Source organism: Cataglyphis hispanica, chromosome 19, assembly GCF_021464435.1.
Source record: "Cataglyphis hispanica isolate Lineage 1 chromosome 19, ULB_Chis1_1.0, whole genome shotgun sequence".
Taxonomy (NCBI): Eukaryota; Metazoa; Arthropoda; class Insecta; order Hymenoptera; family Formicidae; genus Cataglyphis; species Cataglyphis hispanica.
In genome coordinates, this window is record NC_065972.1 from 3,109,602 (window position 1) to 3,121,676 (window position 12,075).

At 36.6% G+C, this 12,075-nt stretch overlaps 2 protein-coding genes across 2 annotated transcripts in view; both read left to right on the forward strand.

The window, feature by feature from the left end:
• LOC126856550 (MIP18 family protein galla-2) overlaps positions 1–275 on the forward strand; it is a 62,308-nt gene extending 62,033 nt beyond the window's left edge. Inside the window, exon 4 of the transcript XR_007688370.1 lies at positions 263–275. The gene's annotated coding sequence lies outside the window, so the exon portion shown is untranslated. The remainder of the gene's footprint in view (positions 1–262) is intronic.
• LOC126856549 (caveolin-3-like) overlaps positions 1–12,075 on the forward strand; it is a 108,853-nt gene that overhangs the window by 29,933 nt on the left and 66,845 nt on the right. Inside the window, exon 2 of the mRNA XM_050605141.1 lies at positions 6,447–6,490. The gene's annotated coding sequence lies outside the window, so the exon portion shown is untranslated. The remainder of the gene's footprint in view (positions 1–6,446; positions 6,491–12,075) is intronic.

Consider the following 12,075-nt stretch of genomic DNA (forward strand, 5'->3'; position numbering starts at 1 on the left):
TCACTCACACGTGGGATGCGGTCTTAATCGATAACCATCGTTTATCTGTCCTTTAAACAATCTCCAAAGCGAATTATCTGTCTTTATTTTACCATTTCTCCGAACGAGAAGCAGCCGATGAAATCGTCCATTATTCGTATCGAATTTATCGACATTATAATGAAAATTTTAATCAAATTAAATTTCTTAAGCGACATATCATTTTTATGTAACAATTCACTTGTTTTTTTTTTCTTTTGAAAAAAATCGTCAATGAATAGAGATAAAAAAGAGAGAGAGCTCCGGTGAATTTTAATGTCGCGATTTTTTTTGTACGACGTCGCGCGCGCATAAATTAAGCGAAGCTTTATAAAAATGCATAACATGCATCAATTTGTTAATCTCACTGTGTTTGGAAACATCTCTCCGCGCGAGAGTTAAAATAAATTTGTCGCGTTAATTAATCAGGCTAAGCGTATAAATAATATTTAAAGGCAAAGCACATGCATCCGCAATGCGGGTATTTTTTGCGGTGATAAAAGTCCCTCTCTCTCCCTGTCTCTCTCTCTCTCTCTCTCTCTCTCTCTTTCTCCAATGGCGATGAAAACGCGTTGCTGCCCTTGAATGAACAAAGTGTAGTCGATCTTTCTCGAGGTGAGCCTATAAAGACGACGATGATTGGAATACCGAAAGTCGATTAACCTACCGAAACATCTGCTTCCTCCGCTCTAGAGCAACAAACATTGGACTATTAATAGTCTTGCAGCAAGTCGACCTTGATTTTAACGTCGCGCACACACGTGCTTGCTGCAGACTTTTTGTTGTTACGAGGTATTGGCATACTCGTTAACAAAGCTGTTACGCTATGGCATTCCTTCGATAATAAATGTAGAGATAAAAAAAAAAAAATTATATATGTCAGAATAACGTAAAATTGATAAACTTAAACACAATTTAATATAAAATTAATAATAATTATACGATGCAACTTACGAGTGACTTATGATGCGATTAATTTTAAATAAAATAAAAAGATTAAAAATTCAAAAGTCTTTCAAGAAGTTTTCCTTGAGACCTTTTTTTATGTTGCTGTCACATAATTATAGTATGTATGGAAAATTTTAATTAAAATACAATTAAAATTTTGTTTTCTCTAAATAGATACTGTTATCATTAAAAGATATATAGTTATTTCTCTAAAAAATATCTTAAAGCAATTTTATTTTTATTACGCTCGAATCAATTTATTTATAATAACGTAATTCCGTCACGGGGAAATAAGATGTTTATATTAATTACAGAAAAATCGATTTGCCTTTCAAATTTACATTTATAAGTACTTTTAACTCTCCTCCAAATCTTTTCATTTATCTTAAAATATATCACGAAAATCATCGGGAAAACGTTTCTCGGGATGGGGGATGGGGGAGGGCGGGGGATTAAAAGGCAATATATTTTAGAAAATCGTATCGCTCGTGAATCGACGACGATAAGAGCAGGCGAGACGAGGCGCGCCTCGCCTCCACCGAGCGGTCGCGCGCGCGCGCGCGCCACCACCACCGCCGACGCCGCCGATGAGGGGGAGAGGGGTGAGAAGGGGGGAGGATTTGTGGTACAGCGAGGGTGGGGTAGAGGGGGAGGGGGAGACGCGGCAGCGGACGCCCTTGAGCGACGGGCAATGCACCGGGCGAGGTTCAAGGCAGAGCGGCGGTTGCCGTCGCGTTGCCGCCGCCACCGCCGCCGTCAACCCCCTTCTTGCTCTTCCTCGTTCCCTGCATCCCGACATCCCACTCCACCACCGTCGTTCGGTGCACTTCCCCTCCACGTCGCATCACCGGATGATTCGGTGTGCAGCGTGCAGCTTTCCCTCTTCTTCTCTCTCTCACTCTCTCTCTCTCTCTCTCTCTTTCTTTCTGCCCTCTATCTCTGGCTCAGACTGTACCGCTTCCTTTCTCCTTCTGTCTTCTCCACCCCTCCCCCTTTTCTGCCTGCCACCGAGATCCCCCGAGGACGCGCCATCTCGATGGATCTTGACCTATTTTTGCGGGGGTGGGAGGGAGAGATCTGAAGGGTTAAGCGCCGCTTGTGTGTCTTCTTTGCATCGTCAAAACTTGAAATTGAAAGCCTGTTGATGAAGGGAAGGTGAACGCGGGCGAAGAGTATTATTTGGTGTTGGTTTAAAGTATCGCGAGATTAATATTTAAATTTTTAGTTGATTCGAGATTTACACACTGCATTAAAATATAAAAAAAATTTTGATTTTCAACGCATCGATTAAATTATGCTAAATTACGCTGGAAGCGCTTGATATATTTTTTCGTATGTCGCTTTTCCTCGAATTTTATAATCTTTCGTATCTTTGTAAATTCAGATGAGGATGTGTTTGGATTTTTGGTTCGTGGCATCTGTTGCTGCGCCTGATCAGAAACACTCTGTATACACGTGAACGGTTGAAGCTTACGCGCGCGGAGGGGAAACGAATGGAATGCGTGTGGAAAGGGGAAGGAGGGAGAGGAAATCTACGACCCTCGTGTTCCCGCGGTCGCACGTTTCACGTTCCTTTTGTTTCGCGCTCGTGACGGACTTCTTAGCCCTACGTTATAATCATCCACAAAGTTACGAAACGATCCTAGCTGTGCAATTGGACAACATTATCGCATGTCCTTGCAATTTCAGATTCTCTTTATAATTTTGCTCTTGTACTGTAAGCAGTAGGCAATCCGTCGATAAATCAAGCTGTGTTAATGTATTACAATATAAATATGTATCTATATCTGTTTATATATTCAATGTTTTAATAAAATATTATGCAATATATATTTTTTATTCTCTAATGTTTAGTGATCAAAAATGAAAATGTTGATGCAAAAATTTTTATTTAAAAAAAAAATTTTATTTTAACAAAAGCTATTCAGTTTTTTTTTTAGTACATTTATAAATCTAACCCTTGAAACTTAAGTGACTTTGTGTTTTTTTTTTAAGATAAATAAAAAAATTTATTTTCAGAAAATGCAGCAAAAGTTTTTAAAATATTTTCTGGAATTTTAAATAAAAATATTTAGAAGATTAGGAAATTTATTTACAAGAGGCACCCTGAATTATTTCGCAAACTTTGTTTTTTTTTATTCAAGTGGAATCCATTTTTTTATTTGCATACACAATCTGCAGTAAATCAGAAAATGTAGAAATTTCATTACATCCTTTGGGTTACTTTTTTTCTTCGCATTTAAATTGCAATTTGCAACTTGTAAAATTATAAAATAAATATTTTTTCTCTTGCGATTATAAATGATTGGAAATACAAAAGATGTACATTTCTAAAGATCAATTTTCAACATTGGGAGATATAATTGGTAACCGAGGACAGATCAGAAAAATGAGAATTATTACGGCTTGACAGCTCCGTCCTTTTGCATGTGTCATTCACCAGACGTATATTGCACCGACCGAGGTGAGCCGGTGGCGGTCACGTTGCGACATCTCGCACAAACATATTTTTTCGGAGGCCCGTGTACCTGCGTTTTAAAACTGGCGCTTGTGCATCAAGTATATTTGATCCTGTTTGCGGCGCATCGTTCATCGATGAACAATGACGCTGGTTAAAACGTACAGTCGAAATAAGGGGATTCCGTCACGTTGCAGCAATGTGACCGAGGATGAGGTCGTCGCGCAGGTCGCCGACTCACGTTTCCCGTGTAATCCGGCCTTAAAATAGAACGATTATTCGAACTCTCTCCCTTCGCGCACGGCTTCGACTCGCGTATATTCGAATTTACAATCTCCCGAGTTGCAGTGCAAGAAAGGGGAAAGCGTAAAATTCTGTTTTTTTTTAAATAAGAAGGTTGTTGCATCTTATTTTGTACCTATTTTGTATCTATCTTATCAAATGTGCGTTATACAAAATTAAGAGCATCAAATTGTATCAAAATTAGTTAGGAATAATTGACGCGAGCAGAGAAAAAAAATCATTAGGAATAACATTTCAATAAGTAAAAAAAAAAATTAGCGTAATAAATTTCTTTTTGCACTTACATAAAATCATACGTTTTTCCTCCAATTTCGCGACATCGTCGTGACTTTTAACGATCGCGGCTTTTCATTCTCGAAGAATTTGCGCGTTTCTCCGAATTGCATCTCCGAGATGCTCGTAGTTATTTCCCGAATGGCGCTACGGAGGAGTGTCTCGCGGTCGGGAATTCGTCATCGAAATTTCTGGAAGACAGACGAAGCCCGCGATGAGAGGGAGAAAGAGAGAGAGAGAGAGAGAGAGAGAGAGAGAGAGAGAGAGATAGATAGAGTGAAGGGATGAAGAAAGAGAAAGAGGGGGAGAGGGAGGGGGAGATAGAGCGCATTGGCCCGGGGCGCGTCCGGTCTATGACTCAAGAATGACCCTCGTTGAACCGAGAACGCGGCGCAGCCCAAATGCGGTCGAAAGCGAAATTCACGACGCGCGTTTTTAGCTCCGGCGAACTGAAAATATCGCGCACACGCGCGAGGACCGCCGACTCGCATCCTTTTTTTGTTCGACTAGTGTCGCGAAAAAAAAAAAAAAAAATCAAAAATCTCTTATCTATAATGCTAATGCCGTCAGAGGTTTCGATTTTTTTGACAGCAGATCTCATCGAGAATCGTGTGTGACAGCAGAGTGTCTACTCTCTGGACAAACATGGAATTTTTTGGGAATTTTTCTTGTTCCTGGAAAAAACAAGGGATTATCATGGGATTTTATTGGGACTCGGAAAATTAAAAAAAAATTCTTTCTTTGATTAATTTGCTCTCTAATATTGCAAATAGTCGTCAAACCAAGTGAATTAAATATAAATTATCTTTGTCGTAACAAAATATGCAGTGTGTATTCTTTATTAATTTTTAATGATAAAAAAATTAAAATTTTATGCAAATGAAAAATACTTATTTAATTTTATTTAATTTTATTTAATTTCTCTTTTTTCTTTTGAGTGAAAAACTTTAAAACATACTAAATTCTTTCTAAAATGAAAAGAAATTATTTTAGAAAGGAATTTATTTTAGTATCTGAAATTTTGAACAAATATGCCTAGAAACTCAGATAACGTTCAGGAAATCTTTTTTTAAGATTTGAGTAGACAATGCATCTCTTCGGTTGAAAAAAATCATCATTGTTCCGTTTAAAAGCAAATATTTTTATTTGCGCATGAGAAAGAGAGAGGTATATATTTTGCTAAATTATTGTCTAAATGAAATCCTGATTAAATCGCCGTCGAAGACTAATTGGGGGGTGACGACAAACGTGTTTTCGTCGCTCGGCATGTTTACGTTATTTAATATGCGCATGCATAAGTCTCGGGAATAAATCTTAATCGACCGATTCAACGACCGATTCTCGTCGCGGCGACGACGGGGTTTTATCGCGTTTTTTGTTTGCTTTTTCCCGTGTTTTACCGCCTCTTCTTGTATCTTTGTGTCGCATATGTTATACGTATGTTTGAATTTTGCAATCCGTCAAAGCGCAATCTGTCATGATTTATTCGCGATTGCAGTTAATAAACCTCGTTGCATCGAGCAATCTCGCGATCTTATCGCTCTCTTCTTTTTTATCCGCTTGCCGTTTTATCTACGATACTTACCGCATATGCAATCGATCAATTGCGTTACGGATCATCGTTTCGGCATTTTCTTTTTTTTCCTTTCGATGATAAATGTATCTTATACGCGCGCAAACATTTGACAATATTTCACATCGCGTTATTTTCTCGTGCCGTACATCAGAAATATTATTTATTTTAAGCGATGTTTATATAAATATTTAATTGTTTCAATAAAAAATGCGCGAATATATAAATGAAATAACTCTGCGATTGTTAATCGCTAATTGGCACAAAGAAAATTTCTCTTTTTTTTTTTGACAACTCATCGGTGTTGAAAATAAGTTGTGTAACTATGACGCAGCATTTTTACGAGGCGTTCTGCGCATTAAATTATAAGATTGTCGGCTTGTGTGCTGTAGCAAAAGCTGCCGCGGTTCTCTAAAAATCATATTTTTAAATTTTCTTTATGCTTCCTTCGTTCCGTTTCGCGCGACGTTTCAACAGCAAGCATTTAGAAGTCGATCAGCGGTCCGTTGCCCCGCGCGACTAAACTCAATTCTTCGCTCTTGCACTACCGTCATTTCCGGCCGTTCAGACATTTATCCCGAAATTTCAACGTGCGACGTAAAGTTAAACAGTCATCGACCTCTCTCTCTCCTGGCATGTTCGCGCACACGCATACATGTACTCGATATATATATATGATAACGGTTATGACGAGTTGCACTTGCGCGTTCGAGCTCGTGGATATAATCCAGGCGAAATTAAATATCTGTTTATTGTTATATATATTGAATATAATATAAAATTTAATGCATACGACAATAATTTTTTTCGAACTATTATTTATATTTTTAACTCTTTGCGCTATAATTTGGATCTTACATTTGTATGTTACAGATCAATCTGTCTACGTAATCAACTCAGCTGTTATGCATCTATTGGTGAGCGAAAAGTTTTTATTTTCTGGTAAAAGAGACACCAAGTACATACATATGAGTAGTAGATTTTAATATATGATTAGTCTTTGTTTTTTTTTTTTTTTTTCGTAACTTCTATATTTATTACATACAAGTATGGATACTTTTTTATGTACTTTATGTACGTCTGTTTTTACTTTTTTTTAGAAAAAACTTTTTTCTATGTACTATATGCGATGCCCGATATATATATTTTGTGAAAGTTTAACGCAATTTTAAATTCAATCAATCAAATATAGTTTTGCTAAAACTTTTATTACTACGGTAAATTTAGTTAATAAAGTGTGATTTTTACATACATGGAATATATCTCATATTTACATGTTTGCTGTTGCGTCACGGGATATTTGCTCGTTCACTTATCCACACACGTCTTTATCCTCCCCTTTTCCTCCAGTTGCGCAGCAGCCAGCGGATTTGAACGCGAGGATTAATATCTTTCACTTTGGCTTGCTTTGCAATTAAATTCATTTCTATAATAACGATAAAAATTTATTTCTCTATTTTATATATATATAAATTAATATTATTTTATTATTTATTATTTAATTAATATTATTTTATTATTTTATTATTTAATATTATATTATGATATTAATTAATATGATTTTCCAAAAAAGTAAATTGCATTAAACTTACATTACATTATGTGATGGACGTAAAATTAATTTCGAAAAAAATTTTGTTTGTTTATATTTTTTCGTGAAATTATTAAATTAAAATTTTGTTATTAAGTTTTCTGACAAAATTACTATTTTCATATTTTACAATTTAATTCTAATGAAACATCCCATTCGCATATTTTACGTAGCATGCATAGAAATTAAACATTAAAAAATTAAATGGCGATAGACATAAAATTAATTGATTTTACTATTTTTTATGAAATCGTTGAAACAATTTTATTCCGAATTTATATTCTTCTTAAATTAATTTTGAAGATTTGCATAATATACTTTAGGCACTATAATCTAAAGGACAAAATGACCGTGATCATATTTCGTTGGGGAAAAATAGTTTAGAAAAAATGATGAGTCGCAGCACAACTTATCGTATCGCAAGTGTTGTTTTTCGTCGACCCGTTGATATCTCGCGTTCGAAGGTATGAGGATTAACGTACCATAAGGTTTACAATCCAAATTATTAAGTATGGACTAATATGAAAAAGAAGCCGTATCTGTCGAGCGAGAGGGAAAGCCGTTAAGTCTCGCATTTTGACGTGCTTCTTCCATGCTTGACATTTCGCGGTCCATGAAACGTAAAACGCGTTTGAAGCTCTCATGTCGTTTACCATCGAGAAGATTAATGGATTCATCTTCGTGAGAGATGACATCCATCACGTCGCGATCGATGCACGTCGCGCCCGATTGCCGCGTTTATTTGGACTCGATTGTACGTGCGCGTCTCGTTTATTTCCGATGCACTTTGAGTTAGATGCGAGATTGAAGAGCAAGAATTTTCTCCGAGCTCGGGAGAAGACGCGAATAATCCCCAAAACCGTTGCGGGCATTGAAATGTGAAATTTTATATTTATACGGACCGAGCGATTTTTTGACCGTATCTTTGTTTTTCGACTCGGAATCCAAACTCGCGGATGAGAGCGCGAGGAGAACGCAGAGACGAGATGCGGACGCATATAGAGAGTCTCAATAGGTGACCTTGGTAGAGTCCTTTAAGAGAGCCGAATGGTCAATGTTCCGGGGACCTTCAGAGTCTCGTAGTCACGGACGGCCAAACTGCATCCAGACGCTCCCAATAAAGCTCGCTCGCTCGCTCGAATCTGCAATCTGCAGCTCCCGCTCTCGCTCGTATTTATTCGAGATCTCTCTCTCTCTCTCTCTCTTATTCACTTGCTCGTGAACCGGGCGATTCCTCTCCCGTGAGAGAAATAAAGAGAGTAAATCCGGATACCCTTGTGAATTCGAGAAATTCTTTCCAGCGTGCGTGCGCTTTTGCGAGAAATTCACATTGACCGATGACGTAAATCTCTCAGCGTGTGAGAGAGATTACTACTTATCTTAAATCTCTTTGAGCGCACACTCACTGAATTACAATGTGCTTCCTTTATAAAATTATTTCTCTTTCTTCTACTTTTTTTTTTATTTTTAAGATCAGCTATTAATGTTGTAAAAAAATGCAGATTGATTAGATGAAGATTGGTGTATAAATATAAAATACGAATTATTAAATTCTCTCAATATTTTGGATTAAATATCTTTAAACATTAAGTTTAAGCTGTCATATTGTTTTTTTTCACGTTGCAACAAATCTCAACGAATTGCAGACTAGCAAAAGTCAATCAAATACAATGAAATATACATAATATATATAAATATTAACAGGCGAATTTATCAATATTTGTATTAATTGGGTCAAGAAATGAATATTGATTTTATTGATTTTATTGTGATTAAAAATACGGACGGAAATTTCTGTCATTAATACATAATCATACATATTTTATGAATTGTATTTAAGTAGCAGTTAATTTTTTATTCAAGGGCAATTAACGTAATTTATTTTTGTCAAATTTGTTATTGCGGCGATGTCGAAATTATTATGTACATTCCATTCGTGGAATAAAAAGAATCGTATGTCTCGCGAATATCCGTTGTTTTCGCTTGTATTTGTCTTTGCGCATATTATCTAATTTTAATTTGTTTAAAAAGGAAGCTATTAAGCATTTTTAAATAATCGTAGGTCGAGTTAATTAATGTTAATTAATTTAATTACCTTTACTCTGAATTTCCGATCGTGTTTGTCCTTGCGTTTAATTTTAATTTGCTTAGAAAGGAAGCTCTTAAGCATTTCGTTTAAATAATCACAGATCAATAAAAATTGTATTATCATTTTTGTTTAGTCATTTCTCGAAGAAAAGATCAAAACTTTTGACATGCCTTGTTAATTAATTTAATTGCGCTCAAGTATTCGAGGAGAGAAAAGAAATAATTAATACAATAATTACATTTTATGGTTTCGCCACGAAAGGTGACAGGCTAATACATTATTGAAGATTCTCGCAGGAATATATGATATATACGATTCTCATTGCTTATTGACTTTAATGGCGACAATTTAAATCCACCAGACCGGTTAATTAGAGCTCTTGTACCTGTTAATCGGCTTTATGAATGTCGATATATTGATAAATCTCGAGATACATTTATTATAAATCATAGCGGATGCTTATAGAAATGTATCTTTGAACTAAATTAATAATACTGTTCACAGCTAACAATTAAAAATATTTCAATTCTGATAATTTACGAAGCATTAGAGAAGCATTGATCTGGCAATAATTATATAGTACAGACACTGCTCTATAGATTCTGTTACATTAATTTCTGGACTTTTATAAATCGAATTAACAGTACTTTCAATTATAATTATTTGTTACAAATAACTCTCATAAGATAAATTAATGCGTCCAATAATTTCATCTTGCTTTCCGTCCTTGAGCGTTTCGTTTTTTACAAATATATATATATATATATATATATACTCGATCAAACCCAACGAGCGATGTCGATGCAACACGAAGATTGTCTTCGGAAAAGAGATGCAATAAAAATAATTGTATTCCATTCGTGCTGTCATACATTTCGATTACACACTCACGCGTAATGATCGCTGTCCTTTTACATCGTAGTTTCACGTTATCATTTTACAACTTGTCAAACTCTTCGACTCGTGTAACTTTCGCAATCTTTCGCAGGTGAAATAATATTACTCAAACGTTAATTAACTGGTGTTATGACAAGGAAAAAAATATTTTGCAATAAGAGGATTAATTTCAGAGCGATATGTTATTTCGGTAATGAATGATTCGCCTTTTTATCGCGATGTGATGAAGGAATTTATAATGAATTTATTATAGAGTATTACGACTCGAAAATGATAAAGAAATCAGCGATTTTCCTTTTGCAAAGACTTCGGGAAAGCCTAACTTGGCGTGGCGAAAGCCACTCGGGTGATGGGCGGCGAGATGGTATAAATTGTGTAACGATCACCAGCAACAATAATAATCTGCCCGGATCCGGCCGGTCGAAGGTAAACTCGCGATCGATAATCGCCTATTTTCGTGCAGCGGCGATAAAAGGGAATCATGGGGAGGGAACGAAGGGAAGTCGACCCCTTGTCAGACACTTTGTTTATCTACGTGGCGTTGCAAAAAGGTTTGGCGCTCAGTTGGCCGAGGCGGTAATAGCCGAAGGCCAACTCAAACGCGAGTCGATGACTCCTTTCTTTCTGGTCTCTCTCTTTCTTTCTTCCCCCCTTCCCCCTCCCCTTTCTCTTTCTCTCTCTTTCTTTCTTTCTTTCTCTTTCTCACTTTAAGTTGTTGGAGGACGACGACGACGACAACGACGACGACGACGATGACGACGGCGTGTGCTATACGGATCAATTCAGGGTCGTAACGATCCACCTCGCGCCTTCATCGTCTTTTTCTCGAGCCGAGTCCGGGGGTAGGAGGGGCACGACGATTCTCAGGGTCGCGAGAAAGATGAGGGGCGACTGTAAAATATTTTCGAGCCGGTCGCGAATATCCTCTCCGGCAAAAGGTGACTCTAATCTTTAAATTCTCTCGACGAGGGTGAGATTCATTGGAAGGTGGACTTTTCGCAAAATGTATGTAATAATAAATTTCTTCTTTTTTAAATATGAGATTTGTCAGACTTTTGTGTGTATGTCGGCGCATCGAGATTGACGTTTCTCTCTTGAATAGCCGTCTCGCGCGGACACGCGAATGCACTTATCCTCGAGAGACAGATGACAGAAACGTCGAACGAGAGACACGGCGATTTACTTTGCCAATTACTTTGGAGAAAGTATTTTCGCGCATTTACTATGGTGCCCCCCCGTCTCCTCTCTCCGCGTTGCACACGACGCACGATGGTCGGCTTAATGATGTCATTGACTCGCGCGCGCGAGCCGAGATCGAGGCGAGTATCGCAAAACTGCGCCGCCCCGGGCCGGATACGCTGCCGGAATAAATTATTCGGCGCCGCCGTTTTAAGCGAGTCAGTCAGGCGCGATACATGCAAACGAATATGAATGTGGAATCGATAATCATTTGCAGTGCAATGCAATAAATGGTTACGGAGTCATAGAGAGCCATTTTAAGAGTAAAATGATAAAATAATATATTATTTTTTTATCTCATTTTTCGCGCATCAATTTTTAACAATGGCTGGGTTCTGTTGCTTCACAATATAAAATTTAATTTGATTTTTCTTCAATAAAAATATCGAGACATCAATATTAATCGGTTGAAAGAGATCTTTTCGCAAATTAAATTTCAGAAAGTCTCTCGATGAGTATAATAAAAATATATTTTTCTTACTTTATTTTAAATAAGAGAAAATTTTTTACTTTAGTAGAAAATATAATTTTATATTTTAGAATATAATTTATTTTAATTTGCTAATTTGAGAGGTTTAATTACAAAGAGATATATGACATTACAGGGCGGTAAATAGCGATTTTTTTATGCATATATTCGTTAAAGAAGAATTGAATTAATTAAGTCCCACAAGGACTAGAAATAA